The 15,029-nt window shown below is 41.6% G+C and overlaps 2 long non-coding RNA genes across 3 annotated transcripts in view; one reads left to right on the forward strand and one right to left on the reverse strand.

Annotated features, from left to right (window-relative positions):
* The window catches only part of LOC137468859 (uncharacterized), a 153,031-nt gene that overhangs the window by 134,822 nt on the left and 3,180 nt on the right, over nt 1-15,029 (forward strand). For both annotated transcript variants that reach the window (XR_010996216.1, XR_010996218.1), the window contains exon 4: nt 14,443-14,585. This is a non-coding gene — a long non-coding RNA (uncharacterized lncRNA). The remainder of the gene's footprint in view (nt 1-14,442; nt 14,586-15,029) is intronic.
* Nucleotides 4,875-11,311, reverse strand: LOC137466422 (uncharacterized). The gene is made up of 4 exons (XR_010995179.1): nt 10,858-11,311; nt 10,592-10,763; nt 7,353-7,462; nt 4,875-5,171 (listed from the first exon to the last, which is right to left on the reverse strand). It is a non-coding gene; the product is annotated as an uncharacterized lncRNA (long non-coding RNA).

Below are 15,029 nucleotides of genomic sequence, written 5' to 3' on the forward strand. Positions count from 1 at the left end.
TCAGCCTTTTAACTTTGCCAACAGGCTTCAGAGGAGCATCACATTCACCTAATAAAATACAAGGACTAGCTTTTTCTTTCTCCTTCCAAATTGCTGCCTGAATGCAGCCTGCTGGTAAGACATCATTTCCACATCTTCCACCTCCTCAGTAAGCTACTGGGCTGATCAAACTCTCTGTAAGAGTAATGAAAATTTTTGCAAGGGTTATATGGAGAAGGGAATATCCAGAAGGAGAAAAAAAATCTCATCTTTCTCATCTTCCTACAAAATGCGCCTTAAGCACTGATGGATCGAAACATAGGAACAAACTGGATATTGACTTTCTAAGATAGGATAGGGAAATGAGGGCTGCCCTCTTGCTGATTGGATATGCATCAAAATGCTGAACACGTTCCTGAAAACCTGCCACTAATGCTTCATATCTCACATTGCCAGAATGTTTTAAGTGGTTCTTGCTGCTTTCCTGAACAGCCAGCTCTTGCAGCTGGGTGTTTGGAAAGCAGAGAGTTTGTTTTTAGTGATCAGTTTTAACTGTGGACTAAACAAGGATTTCTCTCAGAAGGAGAAACAGTATATGAGGATCTTAAAACATTTCCATGATTGGAAATGAAAATTTCTCATCCTCTTCAGAAAGGAGTTTCTTTCAGAAAGGAGTTTCTGAAGAAGAAAATACAAGGGGGAGAGGACTTCCTTCTATCATCTTTCCAAGGAATCAGTCCTAATTTGATTGCTGAAGAGAACAGTGTGCTTGAGATTTAGTCTGTGTGAGGTACACAAATAATGCATGAAGGAACATCACTTTATTTGTACATACAAAGAGTATTTCAAGCATATCTGTATTCTGGCTGTCCTGCACCAGAATGAATCTGGATTATTTCCACTGCAAACAAAGACAGAACTTCCTGTGATTTACAGCAGAACCTTCATGTTTGGAGGCAGTCAGGCACAGTTCCAGACAATCATCCATGACCCACTGTACTTGTATGCAGTTTTTGGTCTACATCTGACCTTGTGTCACCTCCATATATCTGTTCAGCACTGCAGATGTCACATTGAGTCCAAGGACTTGCAAGTGGAGAGTACTTGTCTAATGACCTTGTAGATCCTGCAAAGCTTCTCAGGAGTGGGATGTGGTGTTCAGGTCTGATACTGCCTCTAGTGTGTCCAGCCCCCACCTCTTTTTTGTTACAGATACTCATGTGGCATTAGAGAGCTGCCTCACAGCCACTGCTCTGCTGTCATTTTGGTGTAGGTCCCTGCTTTTTAGTTTGGAGTCCAAATAAAGTGACACTTGGCATTTACAAACTGTGTAGCCTGTGCAGAGCGTTGTCTGAACTTGAAGCTGCTGACCCACATGCCAGCTGTATGAATTAGGTCACCCTGGCTCTGTTTTGTCTTCATAGTACAGATAAGGAAAATAATTTATCCCTGTGGAAAGTGGGCTGGAAGTCAGTACAAGGATTTTAGTCCCAGCAGATTTGTGTTGTTTTATTTACCAGCCCTAAGAGGGGATAATGAAAATGAGCAGGGGGAGAAAAGTCATAAAGTGCAAGGTGCATGCTGTGCCTCAGCCAGAGGATGCCATGTGTATGAGCCAGGGCACTGCCTCTAAACAGAAGCCTCTGTTATCCTGACAATACTGAGATCCCAACAAGAGACAAGTTTTGTTTAACTGATCTGCAAGTAAATGCATAGGAATATACCATTCTTGCCCCACAGCCATTACAGTACATTTGCTGAGAAGGAAGCAGGAAGAGGATTCAGCCCATGGAGAACTGAGAGGAGGTATAACTTTCCCCAGGTTGGAATAAAACCTGTGGTAGAGCAAGACTTAAACCCCTTTTCCCCTTTCAGTGCGTAACCATCCCTTGTCCAAACATCCCTCTGTGGTTGTGCCTGCAAAGCTGTCATTCTGAGGAGCATTAGGAGCTGCCTCCGAAGTGACTTCAGTGCAGTTTCTCTCTTCCTCACCCCCGCACCCTCTCTCATTAACTTGAAAGCTCCTATTTATAAACCTGCTCAAGATTGCTTGTTCAGAAAGGAGGAGCCGAGACACTCTGCGCACAGACTAAGAGACTCAGCAGAGATGCAGGCAAGAGCTACTTCTCACTCAAAGGGTAATAACCAGATGGAACAAGTCAGCAGGAAGAGTGCCTGAAATGTCACAGAAATGAGATCAAGCAACAGCTAGAGCTGTGTGTCTGCAGGCAGAACAGGGAGAATCACAGGATCACAGGAAACAGTAAGAAAGAAGGGCTGAGAGGATGCAAAATATTTAAGTGGGTAAACACATTGGACTAAGTGGCCTGATAATTTCCCTAGACCACCACAGTTCCATTATGCATTTTTGACACTCTCTCCCAGCCTCTGTGACAGTGATGAACAGGAGGCCTATAAAGCTGGCTTGCTGCGAAAAAGTGTGCCAGGCTACTAACTATGGAGTGACTTGTCATCTCTGTTGTTAAACAGCTCACTTGCCTCCCTGAACCTCACTGGGATGCTCTTTGTAAGCACAAAACTTGTTAAACTCAGGCCTGCCTGCAAGTTCTGTAGCACCTGGTGATTTTGTACTGGCAAGCTAGAGAACAGGCTGATGTCAACTTGAACCCCTGTGAGGGGAGAAGTGAGCACCTAAATAGCTGTCCTACATTGTATGGCACTATTCACAATAGCCTGACTTCCTTTGTCTTTCCTCCTGACTGTATTTTTATGATAATGATCCAGACACAACCCAGCTATCTCTGTTTTTCTGAAGAAGCACAGCACAACTATGAAAGATCAGACAAGTTCATCTGCTATGAAGATAGGGGGGAAAAAAAGGCCAGTCCCTAAGTTTTATATAAAGAATAAACAAAAGTGCAGTAACCCATAAGGAGTCACATTCATGGAGAGAAACAGAATCACATTGTTCAATAAATCAGAGGAGAACAAAGAAGTTCAATGACAACCCAAGAACAAAGTCATTTCTGCTAAGGAGCCTGCATCCACATCCTGAACATAACCTCACCTCTTCCCCTTCCGGCTTAACAAGCGATTTCATGGAGCTCTTTGTGCCAGCATGCAGGCAATTCCCTGAGCTGCTTCTCTTCACTGGGCTTCTCACTAGAGGGCAAAGGATGTGCTATACCGAGTGCTCTGCTCTGCTCTTTTGCAGTCTGAATTCTTCCTGTTACGCTCTAAGGTTTACTCTCTTTGACATCTATGCTTTTAGGAGCTTTGTCATCTGATACACTATTATGTAACTTAAAAAAACCCAAATTTAAAGCCCACAATCTTACCAAGGTGAAGTCTTAATGTATTAAGTGATAGTTTACAGTTTCAGTAAAGGACAAGCATTCCCACAAAATGCCCATGAGGTGCCAAAGACGAGACACAACTACTGAAGAAAAGGGAGGGAATGAGAGAATCAAAAATTAGGGTAACAAAAATAATGTGATGTGCACAGTTGTGACATTTTCAGTCTGATGATTTCAGTGATGGTATGCTGGACATACCAGAGTACTGGGACACTCTTACAATAATACCAAAACATTTCTGAGAAGAAAGTTACTGAATTTGTATTCATTCTCTTTGCTGGAGAAAACCTGATACAGTTTGTGGCATCATCTGACATATCTTACATATTTAAGAAGCGCTCTGTAGACATCAGAGAAAAAACATTGTTGCATCTAAAGCATGTCTCAATCACAAACACAGAGGTGGGTTTAGAAATGAGCAGTGAAAATTGTCAAAGGTCTAGAAAACCTGGTAAAGAAAAATTATTGAAGGAATTGCATTTACTGGATTTAGGAAAAATAAATTTGAGGAGGAACATGGGAAATTGTCTTCTAGCAGAGCTATAAAAAGGACAGGGATTAATTGTTCTCTGCTTCTGTGACAGGAGGGGTGTGCCACAAATAGTGGCCAGTTTTGATTGCATAAACAAAGATTTTGGTTAAGTATCAGAAGGAGATTTATTCTGAAAATAGGAAGAAAGAAGCAGTGAAGCAGCCTTGAAGGCTGTGAAGTCCCTTAGGAACAAAGCTTTGCTAGTCAGTGATGGTGGCGGCATGTTTACTTTTTCATAAGGAACGGGCCTCTGAGGTCCTTCCATATTTCTGTGATTTGTACTAAGTCTGCACTTCTAGCAGAGCAAGGCTGCAAGATGTAATCTCATTTTATAAATAAACAGAAATCTCCATTGTGTTCCAAACAACCAAACCTGGAAAGGCAAACAGACAGTTTGGCGAAAACAAATGCCCCAAGAACCTTTGAAGATTTATAGGTGTAATTTGACCCTGTAGTTCTATTTAGGAGTATCTGTGAAGAGTGTACTGGGTTGAGTAGGCTGAAGAGGGGGAAAGGACCCTACTCCTTGTCCTTAGCTTTGTGGCAGGACAAACCAGCTTATCCTGTGTATAAACAGGCAGCTTCAGGGCTAGTAGTGGGATCCAGCCTGTATCTCAGTGATTGCACTCAAAGTGTGCAAATAATAAAACTTCTAACAAAATTTTATTAATGGAAATATCCTGAGGTAGCTAAAGTGTTCAAAATTTCAAAGCTGGAATAGGAGAGAGGGTTATGAAATTAAGATGTCTATATTCTTTGTCTGAAATCAGAGGGAAAAGCTGAATGGCACATTGGTAAAATACATGAACTTTAAATTACATTATGAATGTCCTATGGTATAAGTACTACATATAAGATTGCTGAATATTTTTAAACAGCACCTGTTGGGTTTGAGTTCAAACATTAGATTTACTCAAGTGTAAGTTCTCTTAGTTAATAAAACTACATATGATTTGGCACTGTATTGATGAAAATCTAGTATGTTTACTTTGTGAAAGTTTCATCAGGTTTTCTTTTTTCATCCCAAATAATTTACTGATTGATCATTTTCTATAATCTCAGTGTTTATGGCTTTGCCTTTATTTTTTGTTTTTGTTTAAAAAGGAGGTTTTCATATCAAACGTAGAGGTTCCTAAACACTGACAGATCATGACAAATGATCCTACCTTGAGCACTCAAGCACATATGTAAGAATTGAAACACTGTGAGTTTAACTCTGGAAGGTGATAAGAACTGTGGTCCCAGTCCAGCAAACTGTATTTGTCCTGGGAATAGTGAGATTCAGCTGGATTATTTGTGTGCTCCAATCTAAGTGCCAGGAAGGAGAGCAGTTCAATCAGGACCTGTTGGGATAAAGAGAAGCAGTGCAGATTTGATCATAGCAATGAAGTGCACTCCCTTATCTTTGGTGCAGTTCCTCTGAGGTATGCAAGGGTCAGTGAAACTGGATCTGGATCTCTAAGGTCCTTTCTCCCTTTAGATTCCAGCTTTCAATATGATCCCTTTCACTTGGAATAACATCAGCTAATTGAGATAACAGATACATATCACTCACACTTTCGCCAGAAAGAAGTTGCCTGGGTTCTATAGAAATTACTTATCTTTGTGTTACATAACGTAATAAATATATATTCTCCATGAAGATTAAGCTTGGTGTATCTAAAAGTCCTGTCTAAAGTCCATAGTGGTGAAAAAGCAGGCTCTGTCATGCTGCCATTGCTAATGGCATGACTGTTTAGCCAGGCTAGTGTGAATTGATGAGTCTTGATCCAGCTACAAACATGAGCCTTGGCTCAGCCCTGCCACAAGCATCTCTGTCCCATGCTGAACTACACAGGGCAGAGAAGCACACAACCTGATGGGAAACCCACAGAATAAACTGTTCCAGAGGTCAGATCCATCCTAGGGTCTAGATGCTTGTCAGCACTTCTCTGTCTATCAGAGCTTTGTTCAGTGTGGCCCAGAAATGAATAATGCAAAAGCCTATTTGAATCATGTGGCCTCCGCTTGTTTTCAAGTTTCTTGGATGAACAGCATTTTACTGCAATACTGCAACATCTACATCCTGTGTCTAGGACTGTTTTCCATCTCTTTCTTGCTTCAGAGTAGCAGGGCTTGGACCACTGAAAAGGATTAAGGGAAATGCAGAACAACATCAAGTCCGAAGCTCCTGGCTTAGAGAAATGGACACTTCCTGTTTCCTGCCTCTCCCATGCAAGCTGCATAGCCTAGATCTGAAAGCTGGTTAGCTATTCTCACTGGGGGTCAGCTCTTTGAAGTTAGTCCAAAAAACCCCAAATTGGTGCAGAGCTGTAGATGGTTATGTAGAGCCTTATGCATATGATCACTCAGTAGTGCTTATTGTATGTTGACAGGAAATGGAAATGAAAAAAATAGAGAAAACAGCTAACACAAGGCTGTTACAAACTGCAAAATAAGAAGGAAACCCACTGTTTTCTATACACTTGCAATCTCTGTTATTTGCTTTCCTTACTGATCTCTGCTCCTTCCATAGTCTCTCAGTGTGTAAAATCATAATTGCATTGCATAACTTACAGTGCTGATGTTACTGTGGAATTTGGTGCTTGGCTGTTTGATTTATTTTTATTAGATGCAGTGATTAGAATCTAAGCAATGATCACAGCTTTAAAACTTCTATGAATATGTACTTGTTTCCAGTGGGATTTTCTTTGTACTTCTTAAATATCCGTCTGATTCAGAATACTTATTGAAACTTGGAGAATGAATGTGTATGGAGAAGTATCAGGAGGGGAGGTTTGGATCTTAAAAGCATAGTCAAATATCTTAAGGGCAGCAAATTTGTACTGTAGGGCAAGGTGCTTTATTGTTCAGGTTGCTGACAACAGTAAAATACCTTCCAGAAGAAACATATGGTCTCAATAGTATTGGTAAGGGGGTATGATGTATATTTTCATTGCACTGAACCAAAGCTAGCCCAAAGTCTGTGAGAGCTATTACTGTTGAACTTACTGAGAACTGTGGAAAAGGGGCTCAGATTCCAGTGCCTGGGTTCCCAAACACCAGGTCACTAGTGAAGGATCCAGAATCAGTTCCTGAACCTTTTCAGGAATCAGTTCAAGAACCTTTTCTTTACCTGTATGTGATGAAGAGGAGTCCCAGGAAGAGGAGCAAGGAAACTGCACTCCAAGTTAATCCTTTTCTGTACAGCAGATTCATCTGCTTATGTGGGGATGAACTGGAGTGTCCCACTGAGGGTAGTAGGCTACATTACATGAGAAGGGAAACTTATCCTACTGTATGTATTTGATTTGCTTGGTTTGAAGGGGCTATATTAAATCCACATGCCACAGGAATGACAGTCTTTAAAAAGCTGATTTGCTCACTAGACTTAAATTAGCATTCTTCAGGTTTCATTTTGTTAGTGCCTTTCCTTGACCTATCTGGCTCTACCTGCAGTTGTAGTTATTCCAGAAAAGGAGTGCCTTTTTCTGGTTTAAGATAAGCCACTCCTGTACTAGGTTATAGGTACTGCTCAGTGTTACCTTGCCTGGTCTCTTCAGTACTGTTTGCTCTCCTTTTTATGGCCATCTTGTCTCTTCAGGTTGACAGTTTTTCTGTCTTGAAATATCTGCCCGTATAGTCCTTGGAAAACCTCTTATCATGAGAAAAGAAAAAAAAAATTGGAACATTTTCCAGCATATATTCATAGACACAAGAAGCAGGTACATCCTTGGGAGCTATCAACTCAGAGTCCACATTTCAAAATGTGTTCTGGCACATATTGTTTGTTCGGGAGAAGTCATACAGAAATACTTCTGAAACATCTACACCTTGTTTATCAGTTCAATGTCATTGAACATTTTCTCTTGTCCTTTCACCAGAAGGGAAAAACCATAAGTGCACACAAAAGGGTCAATGTTTTTGAAAGGTCAGTAATTCCAGATGAAATTCAAACCTAAGGCTTAAAAAAAAAAAAAATCTCCATTGAGCAATAAGGCACTTAGAGTTTGACTTTGTTACGCAAGAGAGAAGCTTCCCAGCTGGCTGGCAGTGGCTCCAAAGGGTGTCTGTGTAGTTATTGATTAATTAAATCTATTGTTACTCACTTCTTTCATTAATCCAAATGTTTTCCCTTCACTTGTGTCCCTGCATAACCCTGTTCTAAAGATCTGGAATCTGACAGAGACACCTGCTTTGAATATCAGGTTGCTAGTTTGAAATGCTAACTCTTCCTGTCTCAGAAATTTCTAGGCATGGCATTTTAGACCTCAGAAGAATGAGAAAGCTTCAAGTTGAAGGTGCCTCCCCTCTCATGTTCAGGAACTCTGGAACTCTGTAATGCGTAATGTATAACAGAGAGGAAGGGCACAAAAGGCTGGACCAGAGGGTGACTCTGCTGCTTTCTGTAGCACTGCACTCAGTTCCAGTGCTGAAATACAAACTTTAGCCAGTTGTGTGAGGGACAGATGTCTCTACAGCGTTGACACTTGCTGTTCAGGGTTCTAAATGTCTGGAGAAGTAGTGTGGAGGATGAGATTAGTAATACCAGCAAGCCAGCAGCACAGTTTTACTTTCCATATACCCACCTTGGCCCCAGAGAAAATCTCTAAATAGCCTTATACCCCATAGTTCTCTGCTCATGGTTCCAACAACCAAAGACCCTGAAAAGCACTGCTGCCCCAGCAGTAGGAGGCTGTGTCTACAAACCCAGAGAAAAGCCCGGGCCTTGCTAGGCCACACAGTCCCCAGCATCTCTGTTTGCTGTACTGAGGGTACTTTGTGTGCTGGTCCCTGGCCCTGTGCCACTGTCTTGTGTCACACAGGAAGCTGAAGCCCTGCCAGCTGGGAGCCACTTCTGGTTGCTATCTCCAGCCATCGGTGCTTGATTGGAGCCTGTTACCCAGGCTCCTGACCTGCCAGCCTCGCAGGTCCCAGGCATTTGCTTTCCCTTTTGAGCCCTAGAGATAGCAGAGTCTATTCTACTACGATTAATGTGTTTAGGAAATGCCAAGTCTGAATTAACTACTGCTGGGTACTGGGAATTTTTTGTTTGACTGGAAACATTTGCCAGAAAGCGGGATGGACTATGTTCATGCCCAAGAGCAGGGCAAACCTCTTTGATAAAGCTTCCCCACAGAAGCAATTCTTTATCACAGCAGTGACAAGTCACTCCTAGTTCCTTCCTGCTCTATTACCAGCGTTATTTCCACTGAAATACAGGGGTCATTTGAAGGGTAAAGCTGCAGCCGTCACTCAAGTCAAGAGAGCACCACCTCCACCTTTCTGAAGCAGGGAAAGAGACACTTCCAGTTCAAGATGATTTGGCTGCTTTACAGTTTTGTTTGGTGAACATAAAAGGGACTTGGAAATTTCAGAGGCCTCTTTCAGGAAATTCTTTACAAGTTCCTTTAGTAGATGGGTTTTGCCTCAACAACTAATTACAATCAGCCACTTGATCCTGGAAGAACATGGAAATTGTATCACGCACATTTCATACAGGATTTACTTAAGCATTCTGGATTTTAGTTCTTTGGCACCTGCAGTTAGTCCTTTTGCCTGTAATTTTGGCTGGCAATAGTACTGATGCCTTCATACCAGAGAAATAGGCTTCCTCTTCTGAAGAGCAACAACAATAGTGTCAGCTGGCAGGCTCATTTCTTGCAAAAATCACAGGCAAACAAAATATGCATAGGTTGGTCTTCCAGTCCAGTGGGATAACAAAGGAGACATCTGTGCCTGGGGATGTCCATTTTCCTCCAGTTGCAGAGGGGGAGGGAGGGAGGTACCCAGAGATTACCTTGCTGAGAAGTGTAGATCACCCTGGTTATAGCAGTGCTGCTAACAAACTCTGTGGTAAACCTTTATGGAACACAGTATCAGGAAGGCCACCTCCTTTCCCTAAAGCATTTTTAAATTGGACTTTTTAACCATTTCCTAGCCACAACAATGTGTTGGCCATTGTGAGAGTCCGTCCAGAGGACCTAAAACCTCAGAGAGAGGGGCTGGTACCACAGATATGGAGGAGCAGCTGTGGGGAGGAGCAGACCTGTTCACCTTGTGTGCTGCTTAGCTGTATAAATTTCTTGAGAACGGAGGAAATTTGCAGTCAGTTTGGCGCAAACAAAATATTTCAGCATAATTGCAGTAATTCAACAGGAATGCTGCTTTTAACTAAACATCTGTTACATTTTTCTGATTGAATTAAATAGTTATAAGCCTCTGAGGCTCACTATTACTCTCTCTTCCTTTCTATCTTAAATCTCTTTTCCTGCTGTCTGCTTTATCAATCAGTGATTGTGCCTGAGGATTTTGCAGTGTCTCTCTTCGATCAGATTAGAAATGTTTGTGGTTTCTTGCTCTCTGAAGCCTTGCATACCCAAAATAATCTTCCACAGCTACTTGGCAGAGCTTTTTGTGCCAGCAGCTGCCTGCCCTACTCTGCTGATGCACCACCGCTGCCCTAACCTCTGTGGAGGGGACTGATCCTGAAAATATTTTGATCCTGATATGAATAAGGCTGCCAGTAGAAGCCGACAATGCTTTGCCATCATACAGTGGTATCTAACACACAGGAACAGGGACATAGCCTTTCCCTGAATTACAACGATGCTTCACCTGCTTTGGGAGTTGTGTTGAAGCTGTGTAAGATGTTACAACCAAAGCAGGTGCAGGCAAAACCATTTAACTCTGTACTCTATCAAATAATTTGATTGTTACCATCTTCCCCCTGAAGAGCCACCACAAGCAGTGTTGTGGGTGGTGATGTTGAAAACTGCACTACCTGATCACAGATCGTAGTAGGGATGACTCTTCCAGCCTTCTGTCTCTTCAGATCATTTTCTGTTGCTTTCTCATCATCTTATCCTCATCCACCTTCCGTGTTTTTCTCTCTGCACTCTTCAAATATTTCCTTATTGGTGTTTTAGGTCACCTAAGTGAAGCTGGAAGAAAAACTGGTTATGAAAGAGCAACAGTAATAGCTTAGCAGCAGGACTCCTGTGTACTCAACCCCACTAGGTTCCCTCCAATCTAAGTGCCCTGCCTCACCTGACCTGTGGCCCCAAGCAGTCCTGCCTTTGTATTGGTTTAAATTTGCTGCAAATAGGTCACCCTATCTAAGAAAGGCTATAAGTAAAGAATCCTAAACATTTTAATTTCTGAACTGGCAAAAATCTTGGCCAGTGCATGATAGAGCTTATAAATAGTACTTTGAGTGCCCGTGATGTCACAAACCACAAGAGCGTCTGACTTGTGATTTATTACATCAGATCATGACTTGTTCATAGGCTTGTAGTTTGCAGCTTATTTACAGTCAGTACACCCACTATTATTCCTAAGCCATCCCAGTGTTATGCAGATACATAAATGCTGCCTGGAACTGAAACAGTAAACAACCAATTAAAAGTTTAACCTCTTCCTTTCTGATCTCTTCCTACGTGATTAACTGAGGATGCTGTTGCATAAATTACAGTTGTGTCAGATAATGAAAAATTGGTACTCTTTAATTCGCCTGTGTATCACATTTACACTAAAAAACATTTGTAGATTTTTAAAATACCAAAAATAATTTCTCATTAAAACTGCATTCATTTGAAGACAAGTTCTTTCCTTTTCTTCACTGCAAAATTGTTGTTTTACAAGACTTCCTAGAAGAAAACAGCAAAAGCTAATTTCTGGAATTTAATGAAAGAAGAATTTTAATTCTTTTTATAGTTCTTGACACTGCACATATATACATACAAATTGGTTTATCTAAACAGCAGTTTGAAAAACCAGAGTTGGGCAATGTAATTAGGAAGGGAAAAGCTTGCTATTCAGATTAATTAAGCTAAGTAACATTCAATTTGTATGTCACATCTTTTTGGCAGAGGGGGTAATTTCATTTACTTTGACCACGTTTTGGAAGAGGTCACAGTTAAGATTTAAATACAGACCAATATAGACCCCAGGCATTAATGAATCCTGAATGTAATGATTTTAAGATTGGAAAAATTCCTTGTTCCACTCCCTATCTATATCACTAAGTTACAGGGATTATTTGGTTTTGAATAGCCCATTTGCAGAGAAAGGCACTCACCTAAAAATCTACAGAAAGAACTAAGCCATTTCAACTAGTCTTTGTTCAACTACATTCATTTCAAAATAAAGAAAATCCCACCCTGAGAAAAAATGTGTGATTATATTCAGGTACCTAAAAACTGGTATTTCCAGGTATCTAAGAGTGGACAAGGGAGTAACTGTATCATTCAGAAATGGCAAAATGGGACATAATTTATGTAGGTCCTCTCAGCTGAGTATCAGTGAACCTCGCTGGTACATCAGCACGTGCTCTCTATCAAAGGTTACTGTAAAGCACTTCTAAACATATTGTTCTGATTTACTCCCTCGCTTTTTAAAAAAATCCCTCAGGTGAATCTAAGGCTGTAGGAGAAGAAAAATAATTACCTGTACTAATGTCCTCTACAATATCTGTCTCTATGCCTCATTGTTTCGTAGTCCGTGATCTTAAAAACATAGTCCCCAGAACAGAAACTCCTTTTATATTCTCATAGGACAAAGTACCCTAACCCAGCTGGTTGAAGGCAATCAAAATCTACATGTCAGTGTGATTTGAAAGACAGACACAAAGGAAACTCTTCTGTAGCCAACTGGTTCTTTCTAAACATTTATTTGTATTAAAAGATTTACAGTGTTAGAGGCCCTTACTGGAATTGGAACTGAGTGCAGGTAAGACGGTTCAAGGTGCATGAGAAATCAGGTTTATTGAAGTCTTCTCTGTACAGATTTTGCATTAAATACCTAATCTTGTTTTTAAGTAGTGAGTTGGCTAGCTGAGGTGTACCAGTGGCCATGAAAGAGAAATCTAATGCACAGCCTATCAGCAGTCTTTCTTCTTGTTGAGTTTATATACATCTGTATGTGGCCTCAAAGCTGGGTTTTATTCATTGTGATCTGCTTTTAAATATGAGTGTTTCCAGACTCTTGCTGGGATAGGCAGAGAGTTTAGTGGAGATCATGGGAGAGCCATGTGCTTGCTGTCTCTGAAGAGACACAAGATGTCTTAAGTTGAAGAAAAATGCTTGTCTTTGTTCAAAGAAAAAATATTTGTGCACACTGCTGCAAATCTCAGGTGTATAGTTATCAAGGAAGAGGCCTTCAAAATTCAGAAATCAAATGATAAAACAAATAAATAAATAGGGAAAAAATTAATGCCCCCTGACTATGGGGACATTGGTGAAGGGAGTTCTGTTTTCAGGAGGTTTTACGCAGTCATGACAGCTCAAATCCTATTTCCCTTTGATCTAAGTACCTACACAACCCCTTGATACCAGGAATTGCAGCTCTAAGGAAAATATTGCAAAACTTTCCCGTATGCAACTACGCAGATTTTTTGGTATCATCTAGTTCCTGGCCCACTGCCACTGGCACAGAGCAGTGCTGGAGGCTGACCGGGTGCCTTCCACAAGTATCCACTGTGGGTCTTCCTGTGTCTTAGCATATCCCTGGACATGTGGTAGCAGCCACTGCCAGAACCTGGGCAATGGCTAAATAAGCCTCTGCTGGGGCCTTTCTTATGTCTTATTTTGGATTTGGAAGAGTTAATAAATGCACATATTTGTTTTTCCTCCTCCATAATTAGATCCCAGAGTAAAAATGTCATAAGCCTCAACTACATCCTTAATCTCCTGAACAATAGAAGCTGTGTTAAAAAACCCAAAACAGCTGTCTTCCTGGGGAGGATGGATGCTCATCAGTGATCCTCATCTGGGTTTCTGGTGTGAGCCTTGCACAGGCCGGCTGGGGGCACCAAGGGGGCTGCCTGCAACCGTGGGGGCACCTCCTGCCTACCTGGGCTGGGCTGGGCCCCTGCCAGACAGGTGTTTGTAGCTTAAAAACTGGCAGTGTCCTCTGCAGCAGTGTGGAGAGGTGTTGGGGAAGGGGGAGCCTGGGCAGGTGGGTGAGCAGCTTGCTCACCGCTGTAAGAGGTGGCTTCTTTCCAGCTTGGAGTGCTTTGGCAGAGAGATGGGGTGGACAGATGCTCTGCACTTGCCCAATTTATCTTCTGGAGAGGTGCCTTCCATCTCTGGGTCTGTCAGCTCCCCTGCACTAAAAATACTAACCTGAAACGTGTCCTCCTGTGCACTCAGCCGTGCAGAGAGCCTGACCCTCAGCTCAGCTGTCAGTAAGCAGTCTCCTGGCATTTTCTGTGTTCTTCAGGAAGGGCACAATCAGCTGCCCAGAACCATTATCTAAAGAATTGGGACATAGAATTGCGTACATTAACCCAGCCTCTCCTCTCTTCCTCCTCCCTCTGACTCAACAAGTGGTGTAAGTTCCAAACAGCATCCTTATCCTAGAAGTGTGTTTAATTTCCCTAACAAATTGAGGTGTTAGGAATCTTAAACCCCAGATGTTTCTCAGCGTTATGTAAACCAAGAGGCACCTAGATGCTAAAGTAAGAGCAGAGGGAAAATCCCTTTGGAAACATGTGCCTGGCCCATGGCTGTAATGGGCTGCCAAGCAGTGTTATTCAAACTGTGACGTGCAACCTGCTGAGATAGCAAAAGCCCAAGGCAAGGAGAATGAGGTGAAGGTGTAAAGTGACACACTGTTCCTTTTCTTTTTCCCCAGGTGGGCCTTGGGAAAATTAGAATGTACTACAGCTATACCTTCCAAATCAGGAGTCAAGTTCTCCTGTGCATGAACTCAGGCAGACACCAGAAAGAGGCCTACATGACAACAAGTATCAAAAGAAATAAGATGTAACAAAATAGGTAAATGTTAACATTCAGTGTTTCCCAGTGTAGTGTATTTATTTTCCCCTCCTTGTTTCACTCCCCTTTTGAAACAAAGAATTATCATCTGGAAAAGAAGAAATTTCCTCTTGTTGCATTAGGGCATATAGGAAGGCTTAAAAAAATTTAGGTATTTGAAAATTACTGTCTATTTTTAGAACCATCACAAACAGTGAGTCTGTTTCCTGGAGGTCTTTCCTGGTGACTTTCAGATGTTAGCTATGAAGTCTTTGAATTCTTAGAGAAAGTAGCCGGGTCTTTTTTTTCCTTCCAACAGCTTATTTTGTCCTTTCAATTGGAGATGTTAATGAACACACACTGTTATAAACAGCTGTTCCTACCTCATACTAGAGCTCATCTCTACCATAACAACTTTGCTGAAAAGAAAAAAATGATCTCTCAGTGTGGATTCAGTCCTGTGTG

This window comes from Anomalospiza imberbis, chromosome 2 (assembly GCF_031753505.1).
Source record: "Anomalospiza imberbis isolate Cuckoo-Finch-1a 21T00152 chromosome 2, ASM3175350v1, whole genome shotgun sequence".
Taxonomy (NCBI): Eukaryota; Metazoa; Chordata; class Aves; order Passeriformes; family Viduidae; genus Anomalospiza; species Anomalospiza imberbis.